This window comes from Prosopis cineraria, unplaced genomic scaffold (genome assembly GCF_029017545.1).
Source record: "Prosopis cineraria cultivar Desert tree isolate PC_DT_omini unplaced genomic scaffold, ASM2901754v1 PC7, whole genome shotgun sequence".
In the NCBI taxonomy this organism is placed as follows: domain Eukaryota; kingdom Viridiplantae; phylum Streptophyta; class Magnoliopsida; order Fabales; family Fabaceae; genus Prosopis; species Prosopis cineraria.
Window position 1 is genome coordinate 2638847 of NW_026555338.1, and position 14319 is coordinate 2653165.

General features: G+C 29.6%; 1 non-coding gene across 1 annotated transcript; it reads right to left on the reverse strand.

Annotated features, from left to right (window-relative positions):
• Nucleotides 1-220: 220 nt before the first annotated feature.
• LOC129316939 (5.8S ribosomal RNA) lies at nt 221-376 on the reverse strand. Its single transcript, XR_008594865.1, has one exon. It is a non-coding gene; the product is annotated as a 5.8S ribosomal RNA (ribosomal RNA).
• Between the last annotated feature and the right edge of the window lie 13943 nt (nt 377-14319).

Below are 14319 nucleotides of genomic sequence, written 5' to 3' on the forward strand. Positions count from 1 at the left end.
CTCAGCGGGTAGCCCCGCCTGACTTTGGGTCGCATTCAGGGACACTGATTTGGTGGCCCAACTCAGGGGACGGCACGCGCACATGTGGGCTCGATTGGCATCTCATCTACCTTCGACCGTGGCGGCCATCGCTGAGGGGCGACTTTCAGCCTGTCAGGAACCGAGGCTCTCAAGAGGCCACCTTCTGCCTCGCGCGATTTCAGGCGATGGTGACATTACGTGACGCCCAGGCAGACGTGCCCTCGACCTAATGGCTTCGGGCGCAACTTGAGTTCAAAGACTCAATGGTTCACGGGATTCTGCAATTCACACCAAGTATCACATTTTGCTACATTCTTCATCGATGCGAGAGCTGAGATATCCATTGCTGAGAGTCGTTTTCAGATGCAAGCGGCAAAAGGCACGGCACTAGCTTTAAGGGCTCCGCTTCTGGGCTGCTAGTACCATGCTACTTCTCTGTATTTCCTTAGCGCCTCGGGCGTCGAGGTTGGTTGTTATGCCTGGGGCTCGGGCCTGCACAAAGCGAGGCCGCATCCTCGGCTTGTGTGGGGGGGCTCGCCCCACGCGGGGGCTTTCCGACCAGTTCTCCGGTCAATCTTTCGTGGGGCATCGACAATGATCCTTCCACAGGTTCACTTGTGGAAACCTTGTTACGACTTCTCCAAATTAAAGTCATAGGCACTTGAAAGAGTATAAGGTATTGGATTGACCTACTATGAGAAAGTTTCATGGTAAAAGACATAAACTTATCTCATGTGTATCACTAAGCCCTTTAACCTGAGATCATCATGGATTCCTACATGATGACCACTGAACTTTGACCTAGTCAAAAGTCACCTTTGATCGGGTGATCATAAAAGCTATGATTGAGTTTAATGATATTCATGTAGATGAATATGAGTGGTCAAGATGGAATTTATCCCTCACATTAAGTGAGAGATATTACTAGGCCTCTCGATAAGTAAGACTAAGAAAATATATGGCCATACTACAATGGAAAGGGTTTTTCATTACTACAATCAGTCCACTCAAAGATCGAGAAAGTAATGGATATCTAAACTTGTTAAACAATAGCAAATAAAGAATTTAACATATGAAATTGTGATTTACTGTTACATTATTGCGAATATAAGAATGAAAATTGTGAATATTTAAACAAAACTTGTGAATCATTTATTTTCAACAAGGGCATTTTGATAATTTATATAAATTTGTTAGTGACAAAAAAATCCCTAAGGACTTCAAGCAAATTATGACATTTTGAGAAACCAAATTATGATTTATATATTTCAAAGGGATTTTATGATCATTTTCCCTATTTTTTTATGTAATGATAATGAATAACAAATTTTAAAACAAGACAAATTGTTTATATTGTGCTGAAGAAAGAAAGAAATTGTAAAACAAAACATGTCTTAAAATTTTAATTTTCATGGGTGTAATAATAAATTATTGTATATATTTTAGCATACCTGATAACAAATTCTAAAGTAAAAAACGTTGTTTATATTTTTCAAAACAGGTTTTTGTTTATTTCTATCCTCTAACTGAGAAAACTTTCTATGTCATGGAAAAATAGAAAAGTTAATCGAAATCACTATAAAATTAAATTATATAGTTATTCTTCATTGTATTTTTTTAAGAATTAATTAAAAATTTAACATCTTCTCTTGTCCTTGCCATTTTTCTTGAACAAAGTGGATTAACATTCCCGTGCATCACACTTTCTATTATGTATAAACAAAATATAAACAATAATTTATATAAACAATGAAGAATATTTTTGATTACCCCATGTTGTAGTCAGTTATCACTGCCTTTATGATATCAATTTAATCTCTACCAAAATCTTTCATTACTAAATTACAAACGTTTGTCAATAAAAAAACTTCAGATTAACCTATGCTGTAGTGCCTGCGGGTATGATTCAACATATCAATATCAACATCTTTCATTACTAAAATTGAAGTGGGAGATTATAAATGATAAATAAATTAAATCTGAAGTGAGATAATCACAGTTTTTTTAATATACTAGTAATATTCATATTAATATTAATAGTAAATAATTAAATAATGAGGTGGCTAAATATGACATTTAAATAATTACTAGATTTTACACTTCATGCGATGCACAAGGATATTAAAACATTATTTAGTTTAAAAGAATCATAATGGAATGTTAAAAAAGGGGAGAAAATTGTAATGAACTCATTTTAAAGTATAGAAATTTAATAAATAGAAAATATAAAGAGAAAGACTAAGAATAATCAATTAAAAAATAATTTAGGACTGTTTATTTTAGATTATTTTATAAAAAAATCATTTAATTTTTTGATAAAAATATATTTTGAGTCTTTATAATATTTGTTTAAACTTTTTAAAATAATCAGAATCTCAAAAAACATATTCATAACTATTTTAAGAAGCTATTTAATGTTAGTTAAAAATAATAACTAACCTATTAAGATATAATTCAATTAAAAATATCTTTTTTTAGCAGATGTAGTATAATTTATCTTGGTTAAGAAATGTCCAAATCTATCTTTTTTACCATGATCTCACATTAACTATCTATTTTTATTATGAGTCTTACATCTATATTTTTAATCATAATCCTCACATTCTTTCAACTTGTTTTAATTATATAAAAATAAAAATCTAAAAAAAACCTAACCATGAAAAAGTAAGAAAAAAAAAATTTGATGGAGGTTTACTATAAAAATCACTATTGATAAACAATAAATCCCATGATACTTTACAACAATAAGATTTAAGCCTCAACCTAGTTACTGGAACAAAATTCTACTGCACCATACATGGCTTTGACTTTGGATGGAAATTGAGATGGGAGAGGGCCAGAGGGGTCTCCTGTTTTAAGAGTGAGTTCAAAGCAATGATTTAAAACCCAGACTGAATCAAATGGTCAGACTGATTTGGATTCTGGTTCAATCAATATGTGAAAATCATTTTGAGAGTTGAGCCAAGTTAGGCCATTTCAGACCGGCAATAGGACTGGGAATTGGAATCAAGCCAAGAACTGGATTCGGTTTTCAAGAACTAAATTATTTAAGAAAACTTTTTTATCTTTTTATCAAATTTTTTTAGAAAATGACCAATTTTTTTAATCATTTGATATTCAATTATATCATGTGGCTTGTTAAGTCATGATAAATTTAAAATATTTGATTTTTTAAAGTTAAGTAGCAATTTCATCTTTATTTTTTATATTTAGATTATTATATACACATATAATTTTTTAAATTTAATTATTACGTCACCGGTTTAACTATTAATCCAACTCAACTGAACTATGCAAACTATGAACCGCTAACCTTTTCGATTTAATATCTGGTTCAGTTATAAAAATATTGGTTTAAAGTAAATTCTCATAACGTGAACCCTACTTGTCCTTGGGCTTTACATGCGAAGTTGAAGCAAACTTCACATCATGTGATAAAGCATGGAGTGAAAGACATCAAGTCAAATTTTTTTTTTGGAAATAAAGACGTTGAGACAAGTTTTATTACCAAAGCATATGTGTAAACCAGCTTCACGTGAACTCTGCTTTTTTATATGTAAAGCATTAAATAATTTTATTTTATTTTTATATCAAGAATATATGAATTGTTATTTTATACTTATATCTATATTTTAATTTATTGTTATTATAAACCCACACATATATAATATACTTGTAATGTTATAATATTAAATATAGTTTTCAATTTTATTTTTTCAAAGTAAAAATATAAGATTTTTTAAAAAAAATCCTCCACTTAATATTTTATTTGTGAAAAAAACATTAGAGAGAAAATATAAGAAAAAATATTATTAGAAAAGTATTATTAATGAAATTTTTTTATTAGATTATCTTATATTTGAGACAATACCTCCAATGTTGTTTTATAAATTGGAAAAATGGGAGTATTTTATTACTTGTGAAATTGCATGTGTACTCTCTCCATCTTTATATATAAGATGTGTTTAACCTAATATTGTATATCAATTAAAGGTTGTTATTTGGTTCAAATCACATAAAATCACAATAATTTTCTAGTTTTTTTCCCTAATTCATAATGTTGCAATTAATATCATCATAGTAGTAGGTAAAACATACAATATCTTCTCTAGAAATGAAAAATGGGCGAGCCCAGTTGAGCACGATTTCCTAGAAAATGACCAGTCTCATGCCTCAAAAATAAAGGGTGACTGGTATGAGATATAAACCATATCACACATCCCTTAAGCCTTAAATCAAGAGATCTTTTAATTACTAAAACATAATTATATTTATATTAATTTATAACATACATGACCATTTTTGTATTAATAAAGGTTTTAAATTTTTGTAGAAATTTTGGTAGAACATTCCCTATAAATAGAATCTCTCAAAAACTCTACAATACAATGTTTTACAAAAAAAGATCATTTTAATTAGGAGCTCAACTCCTTCCAGTCAGCAAACAAAATATGTATCAAAATATGAATCTAGCTATAAACTATGTGGAGCACCTAAAAATAAGTTTACCAAAATAAAATTTCATAATTAAAACTTTACATCAAAAGAAAGTTTAATTCTTAGCTCCTCCACTTCTAGTTAATAACAAACTTCTCAATGTTTAGTAGGTAGTTCAACGTCAGCTACACTATCTGATACCAAAATAATTTTCAGTCAATAACGTCCCAATGACAAGTCATGAGATAGATGAATATTTTCAAATAATTGTAAACAAATTAAAGAGTCACCTAACTCAAGAATTTAAATATCTTGACAACTTCACAAATGTTAAACCACTAAATTTTTAAATAAATAAACAATTTTTCACATGGCTTTAAGAAATCAAGTAAAATAAATAAAATAAATAATTAAATAAGAATAGAAACATCTACCAAATTAAAAACAATGAAATTTATTTTTCACAAATCCAATAAAATTAGTTTGTTTGTGATGACTTTACATAATAGATAACAGACATGGACACATAGTCCATGGGATAATTAACCAGACACGACTAAAGCCATGAAACAGATGTGAATACACAGTCCACAAGGGTAACTGACCAAGCATGGTTGAAGCCACAAAACAGATGTGAGCAAATAGTTTACAAGGGTAACTAACCAAATGTGGTCAAAGCCACGAAACAGATGCAGCTGCGAGATCCACAAATAACAAACGTGAGAACAGAGCTCACAAAAATCAAACTAGCTAGTTATAGACCATGGCATGTAAGGGCTAATAGGACTGCTATTAGCAACTAATATTCCGTTTAAAGTCCTTTCTTAAATTCACTTTCAAACATGGAAGAAAATCATCACTTTTCAAAATATAATTTCTATTTCAAATATCAAACTCGCATGAAACGTATAAAAACATCAATTTATCTAAATATGAAAATTTATAACTAATATCTCATAAATTGTTCACCAATTTTCATAATTGGCTTTATCAAATAAAGGGCTACTAGAATTTGTAAAAGTATTTTCATCAATCTAAACAAATATAAGTCATGACTCCAAGAAGCAAAGCAATTTAATTAACAAAAGTAGTTAAAGCAAGAGAAATATATAAATATCTATAAATTGTTAAAACCAATATTTTGGTAAAGAAAATTTACTAATATATAAATTGATTAGGATGTTATCCACTTATCTAAAATTCTCATAATTCAAATTTCACCTCTCAACTTCAATCAAATTCCTTATTTTTCAAATACCTATAAATCATATTAAAAATTTTTACTAAATATTCAACCACTATAATAATTCCTTTTCAACCTTATCACTACTAATATTAAACTATAATATATTTGAAACTTTAAATATCAAGGTTAACTCTTAAAATTCATCGTTAGCCCTTGGTCAAAGCACCAAATATATATATATATATATATATCTATATCATTTTCATTCCACTCATAAAACTCCATCATTCAAATAATTCATCAACAAGTCATCCATATTCAAGAATTCAAGTGATTACATATTTTTAATTTTATAGTCAATCTCCTTTGCAACTTTCAAATACTTTCCACAAGAACTCAAATAGCTTGATACAAATTTCATACTCAAGTTTCCTTTTGAATCTTCAAATTAGGTTCACATAGCAATAGTACTCAATTTGGGCATGCCATTCACAAGAATCAATAAAATCTAAAAGGAAATGTACAAAATCAAATAAAACTTCTTCTAATAAGTATAATGTCAAACACTTTACATGCCCTAATTTACAAGCTCAAGCCAACTTATTCCTCTTTGATTCTATCTCCCAAAATTCTCTAATATATAGATAAATAAACGAATCAGCTTCCTAAGTTCCTTTTTGATTGAATAAATTAATCTTAACTTAAGAAAATTAAATCATCCTCTTCTACATTTCACATGACAACACTAAACCATAAATTTAGCTTCAATTTAATTTCTCTCCTTCTCACACAATCACGATAGCAGTAGCAAAACACAAGACACATTTTGCAACTTCAAGATTATTATTTCATACATTCACACGCATAGCAGAACCAACAACAGAAGGGTCTGAAACTCCTCACCTCGGGTAGCTAACGAGCATGCACAGGGAAGAGGAAAAGCAGAATCTACAACTGAATAGCGGAAGGAAAAATCTAATGCAAACCAGTCAAAACTCTATTGGAAGAGAAATTTCTGGCGTTTCGTTAGTCATCCGTGGCAGACAGAGTTACTGGCTAAAGGTTTGACTAGACATAAAATCCATCTTACTCCAACATAGTCCAGACATGAGCTAGCACAAGGAAGGAAGGAAGTCACAGCCGCTGGTGACATTCACGCTAGAGGAGGAAGAAGATAGAGAAGGAAGGAAAACCGAAGAGCTCCCTGTCTCTTTGTGACTTCTGGAGCGTTCCACAGATAGAAAGCAGAAGAAAGACAGAAAAAATGGAGAGGGAAGAAGCAACATGCATTTTGTGGTCTCCGTCTTTGTTTTTTTTTGGCTGAGAGGCATTATGGTAATTATATGAAGTCAGGAAAAAATTTAAATTGAAAAAAAAAATCTACTCTAAGCCTTATGAAGGTTCAAACCCATGGCTTATTGAATCTCTAGCTTGTATAACCCACTAGACCACCACTCTCTCTTGATATGTTTGTTCCAAGAAAAAAATAAAAACACAGTCAAATTAGCTAAGTATAGATTTTATTTGACTAAATTTTTTTGGTTATTACAACCAGTTTCATAACTTCCATTTTAGAACATTACAAGTATATTATGTATGTGCATATATATAATATAGGGAGAATGACAATTAAGGATTTGCTAATAACATTAATCTCAATTACGGATTGTGAAATTTTAAAATCACAGTTAAGGACCATCATGTGATAAAAAAAATGTAGTTTGTGAGGTGAAATTCATTATTGCTACTTGGGAATTCACTAATCTAACTTGAGAAAATGTGTAACGTATATTGTGAAAATATGAAACCCCACTTGGAAATCAATTGTTTAACAAAAAGCGCCACTTGAGAATTCACTAACTCGACTTGAAAAAATTTCTAACGTATATTGCAAAAACATGAAACTCCAATTAGAAATCGATTGTTTAATAAAAAACTTTTTATTAATGATTCTCAAGTAGGGTTTCATTTTTTCACAATATACGTTATAAATTTTTTCAAGTCTAGTTAGTGAATTCCCAAGTGACACTTTTTATTAAACATTTCATTTTCAAGTGGGGTTTTATATTTTCACAATATACGTTAGTAATTTTTTCAAGTTGGGTTAGTGAATTCTCAAGTCGCGTTAGTTAATCCCACCTCACAAATTACATTTTTTTAATCACAATCAAGGACTATAGTTCTTAACTGAAATTTCAAAATTTCACGGTCCGTAATTGGGATTAATGTTCTTAGCAGGTCCTTAATTATCATTCTCCCTATAATATATTAGTGAATAGAGTGGCTTCTCTATTTCATAGCTTCCATTTTAGAACCCCCTAAGGCCTCCCATTCTTCAACTTTGCTCACCCCATCTCTACACCCTTCCTTTACCATGTTCTCCCATCTTTGCTTGGCATCATGACTTTGTTGTTCATCGTAATATTCTGAACTTTTAATCCAAAAAAATAATTACTAATTAGTGATAAATTAATAATTAGAGGATTGATAGTGATTTTAGATGATAAATTAATGTTTTGGTAAGAACTTTTAAACTAATGTATTAATATGATTAAGTGAAGAGACATCGGTCCAAAGCGAGGTGTAAGAGAAACTAAGGGAGTTGGAACTCATGGTTCTATATCACATGCCATGGTACATATGGCACATGCTGCAATGCATGGTGCACTTTAAGAAAAGTGAATGTTTTAACCCATATTTTATGGGTAAGGTATTATGCCTTTTTGAGTTTTTTCCTTATGCATTAACACCTTTGTTGAGTCTATTTAACACGAGTCATGTTCTCTCATTTTCAAACAAATATTTTAAGTCTTGTGATTGTTTGTTATAATACATGGTGATATGTGTAAGTAAAGTCTGCAGTTAACTCAAGGGACTTTACATTCACCATCACTTCATCTCTATTAGTGCCATCAATGTTTATGAAAATTTTATATGTTTGAATCATCCCCCACCTATACCCCAAGAGATGGTGAATGATGTATGGGCTTTGCTTGTAGACTTGGTCATGCTGTAATTGTTTTTAGTTAACGGATGCACTTTCTAGTAAAAAAAAATGTATATGTATAACAAATTATTTAAAAGACATAACCTAATTCTATAAATTTTTGATTTATAAAAATCATATAATTAATTATAAATTTATATAATCTTTAAATAAAAATGTAAAAGTTTTAATTTATTTTTTAAAATAAAAAAATATAAGATTTTAATCTTTAAGGATTAATATATTTAATTGATCAAACTATAAAAGCTTGATTAAAAAAATTGTAGAAACGTAATATAAAATTAAAATAAATTAAAAGGACTTATAAATTTATTTTTTTAATTAATGTATTTTTTTAAAAATTTTATATATAAAATATTAAATGCATGGAATCCTTTGTTGATTAAATATGGAATGAAATATCATATAAAAAAACCTATATTGATGCAAACTTAACATGATATTATAGGAGACTCAAGCTTTGCTTGCCCAGTTTTTTATTTAAAAAGAATGATAGTACTAGAAAAGAAAAGAGCACAAGTAGAGTCAGAAATAAAGGTTGAACCTGAAGGACTGCCCATTTAAACCCATTTTTATAAGGGTTTAGACTTAAAACATTGGCTATTTTTTAGAAAATCGAGCTTCAGAGCTCGGCCCTAATAGGCCCTAAAAAAAGGGGCCTAGGCGTCCCTCCAAACCCTTTTTCCTCTTTTATTTTTTTGTCTCCCCATTTCAAAATGCATTGTTTTGGCTTTAGGAAGAAAAGAAACCCTAAGAAGCTATACACTGTCACACTCAACTCAACTTAGCAAACTCTCGCTTTTGCCGCTTGTCCTCTTCATCTTAGTTTCTCCTACCTTCTCCCTCTTGTCTCCACCACTCCCTTTCGGATCTCGATCTCTTAATTTTGGCAGGAGACTCATAATGCTCTCGCCCCTCATCTAACGATCTCAGATTCTCGACCTTTCTTCCCTCACAAGCAAAGCTCGATCTCGTCTCACAATCTAAGATTATTAGATTCTCGTCTCATGGTGATCACTTCTCGGCTAGTTGATCTTGACAACAAACTACTCTTAATAGACTCTTTTAGCTGCTTGTGATGAACTCTTCTAGTTGTGGTTGCCGAAACCTTCAAAGATGATTTTGATTGAATGACCATAGTTAGTTTTGTTCTGGATAGTTTTCATTTTATTTTCAAGATTCAAAATGTATGTGCTCATGATTTTAGGCCCGCTGACCATAGTTAGGCTAAGAGACGATGAACATATCTCATTGAAAACTAAAATTTCTATTTAGGATTTATCTTTTGTAGTGAGTCTTGATACAAATCTCAAGATTTCATTTTACTATGCAATGTTTGATTTTCACTTTGATCTATTAAATAGTAGGGTGATTAATCTCTAATTTTATTTTTTTAACAGGATTTATAAGCCCGATCTTGAGCCCTTTAAATAAAGGCTGGACCTTAAGAAATGAGGCGAGGGAAAAAAAACTAGGTTTATGGGCCAAGGTGCCAAGCCTCAAGCCCTTATCGGCTTAGCCCATAAGGGCCGAGTCTATATGGGCTGAGCTCGCCCATTTTCATACAATGTTGCATGTTTTTTTTAGTTGGCCTGACAATGTTGCATGTTTTGGCTAACAAGTCATTTTGGCCAAAAAAAAAATCTAACATATTGATTGAGTTGTCACATCAAATATTTCCATCCCCCTCCTTTAAAGTAATGTAACAAATTGGTACTTGTGAGTTTAATCTTATTTACTACTGAAGACATGTTTAGGTAGATCTCACGAGTATATTCAAACTGGATATGTTTTTGCCAATTATAAGTTTATAACAAATAATTGAATCTTTTAAATATATTTTTACTAGATATAAATTAAAAAATCAAACACATACTAAATGCATTTGGTGAGATTTTTAAGTAATTAAAATGCTTATAGGATTTCATAGTGATTTTTTCAAAAAAAAAAAAACAAACAAAGAGATTCTGACTCTACCATTCCAGATATAAAAACTAAAATAAAAATTAGTTTATATATAAAATTATAGAAGTATCTATTTTTTTTTGAAAAAGTTAACTCGTTTTAACCTTTATCCTGCTTTTTTTTTTAGTAGAAGTCATAGATGTTTGAGGCTGGCTTTGGATATCACAACACTACATTACACAATCCCTCCTAAAAAAGTTAAAAGCAATCTTATTGCTCTCACTTCTTCAATAAATATTTAAAATTTTTGAATTCTTAGTTTCCATGAACTCAAAAAATGTGTTCAGGCTTTACTTGTCATTTTAACCTTCTCTGCTTGCCTTTTCCATGCATATTGCACACAACAGGCACCTAAGTAGAGAGAGAAAATGGGGCAAGTAAAATGCTATACGATAGGAACTCTATTTATATAACAACTTATTTTATTTTTCTTATTTATAAATAATTTTTATCAATCTTATCAATATTAATATAATAAAAGTTTGAAAAATAAAAATAAGTAAAATTTTAAATATAATCCTCACGTAAAATGCAAAAAGTAGACAAATAATATATATATTTTTTGTATTTCTCTCTTACTTTTAATGATAGTTTGGGAATTTTAATTTGAAATAAAACAATCCTATTAGCTAATAACTTATAAAGTGGACTAGATTATATTTCTAAAAGATGATACAAGATCAAAGTAGTATTTCATAACAATTCATTTAATTTTCTACATATATATAGAGTAAAATCCATCACACGGTAGTGTTCATCTGTAGTTGGATGAACAGTAATGTAAATTTTTCTTTTTTTAAGTTAATTGTAGGTCCTCTTTATAAATCATTTATACTAATATCATTAATTTCAATGCAAAAAAAAGTACAAGGAATAAAAGTGTGTAGAATTTCAAATATACTCCTATATAATAAATTTAAAAAGTAATATTACATTACTTTTTTTCTCATGAAGGGTAATTTTAAAAATACCTTTCAAGTATTATCCAAAAAGTAGCATTATGACTTATAAATATGACCAAATGAACCTTCTAGAAGATGCTTTATAAATGGGATCGGAAGGAGTACATATTAAGAGTTCATGTGGGACCCACAAGAAAAATTAAAAATAGGTGTGGGCCCCATAGTAGTAAAAATAATTATAGATAATTAATTGTAGCAGATTTATCATTTGTTGTTTATACTTTGTACATGTATAAGATAGTTAATTGTATACAACATGCAAATTTAAATAATAATTATAAAATGTAATATTTTATTATTTAAATCAATCAACTTATTCCTATTTGCTTTTACATATGAGCAAATTTTAATCAATTCACACATTTTAAAAAAATTACTTAGTCCTAATAATTACATTTGAAATTGAAAAGTTTGAATTAAAATACACTTGCGATTAACATTTTATTTGTTCTTAATTTAATGATACTAGAATTTAATAAAGAGTAATTAAGAAAAGATGTCATAAATACTTTTTTGAAAATTATTGTTTTGCGGGTAAAAGAATAACAACAAACCGTATGAAAATTTTGCTTATATTTAAAAGGGGGAAAAATATAGTAAAATTTGACAATGGATTACGATAGAACTATAGTAATTTTATGAGATATATCAAATTTGGATTTAATGACTGGACAAATCTTATTACTTAATGAGTGTCACATATGGCACAATAACAACTATTTGATTTAATTGGATTGTTATAAGATATTTTGTCATAAGATACTAAAAAAACTATCAAATCTTAAATTTTTAAAAAGGAGAATTTTGTTTAAGGATCTAGGAAGAAACATATTTTCTGGTGGGTCTTAAAAGATTCTAAAACTTCAATTCAGTTCTTAGGGATTAAATTGAAAATAAGTTGAATATAAAAAAGATAAAAATATCCTCAATTTCAAATATTAAAATAAAAATCACCTGTCGCTATTGCCGGAGCACCATCGCTGACGACCGGAGCCTCGTGAGTGATGGCAACCATTGGACCTCCATTGCTAAAACTCTGGCTGTAGGTTAGACCACCGTCAGGGGTAGCTGGAAAATTTTGGAGAATTAATTTCTCCAAAGGTGGCCAAGTTGGGTGTAGAACCCATGACCTCCTAGTTTACTAAAAAATGTTAAACCACCAAGCCATTCAACCCATTCAATCATATAATGTATAAAATTATATATATAATAAACTTTATTTTCAAACCACTTGATTATTACATTAGTTGTTAATCACGTAACTTTACTTATTAATACCTTAACAGGACTTGTTAATTACTTAACTTTCCTTGTTAATCCCATGACTCCTGCAACAGAACTAAATTACTTGTTAATCGCATAACTTACTTATTAATACCTTAACAGGACTTGTTAATTACTTAACTTTTTTTGTTCAGTCTGTGATTCCCACAACAGAACTATATTACTTGTTAATTACGTAACTGTACTTGTTAATACCTTAACAGGACTTGTTAATTACTTGAATTTACTTGTCAAATCATGACTCCTTCAAGTTAACTGCATTACTTATTAATCATATAACTTTACTTGTTAATTGTGTATCTTGACTTGTTAATTATGCAACTTTACTAGTTAATTCTGTGACTCCCTCAAAATTATTTGTATAGTAAATTTTATTTTCAAACCTCTTGAGTATTATGACAAGAAATATACTTGTTAAAAGCCTAATATAGCTTGTCATTTCTTCAATTTTAATTATTAATATTATATTTGTTTTTTGGGGTATTGCTCTCTCTCTCTCTCTCTCTCTGTATATATATATATATATATATGCTTATATAATTGAGTATCTAGCTAGTTTGATAAATACTGATGAGACCTGATTGTTATTGCTTTCGTTATCTGACATATGTAAATTATATATTCATTTAACAAGTGACAATAGATAATCAACAAGCATTGTTGAGAAATTAACAAGTAAAGTTATGCAATTAATAAGTAATTTAGTTACTTTTTTAGAACAATAGTTAAGCAAGTCTTGTTATGATATTAACAAGTTAAGCTATGCAATTAACAAGTATTGTTACGTAATTAACAAGTAAAGTTACATGATTAACAAGTAATGCAGTTCAATTGAAGAAGTTATGGATTTGACAAGCACATTCAAGTAATTAATAAGTCTTGTTAAGGTATTAACAAGTACAGTTACGCGATTAACAAGTAATGTGCTATTGTGGGAGTCATGGACTTAACAAAGAAAGTTAAGTAATTGAGAAGTCCTATTAAGGTATTAACAAGTATAGTCAAGTGATTAACAAGTAATTTAGTTCTGTTGCTAAAGTCATGGGGTTAACAAGGAAAGTTAAGTAATTAACAAGTCCTGTTAAGGTATTAACAAGTAAAGTTATGCATTTAACAAGCAATGTACTATTGTAGGAGTCATGGATTGTAATAACCTCCTCCTTCTAATCCATGATTAACTCTAAATCTCAAGTGATAAAGAGATTGGATTAAGATAGTTAACATATTACCAAATTACCAATGGATGAAAGAATTGGAATCCTAAGTTTGCAAAACTAGAACCATTTTCAAAGTCTTCTAAAAACACTAGACAGAGTTCACAAATATGCGAAAGTATGGGGTCATTACACACATGAGTGCATTTGCTAAAGAATTTGAAAATAAGAAAATTCTGGAAAATTTTAGGGCATGCTATGGCTTGTTGAACATGCACTGCAGCATGTTCACATCTGTGTCAT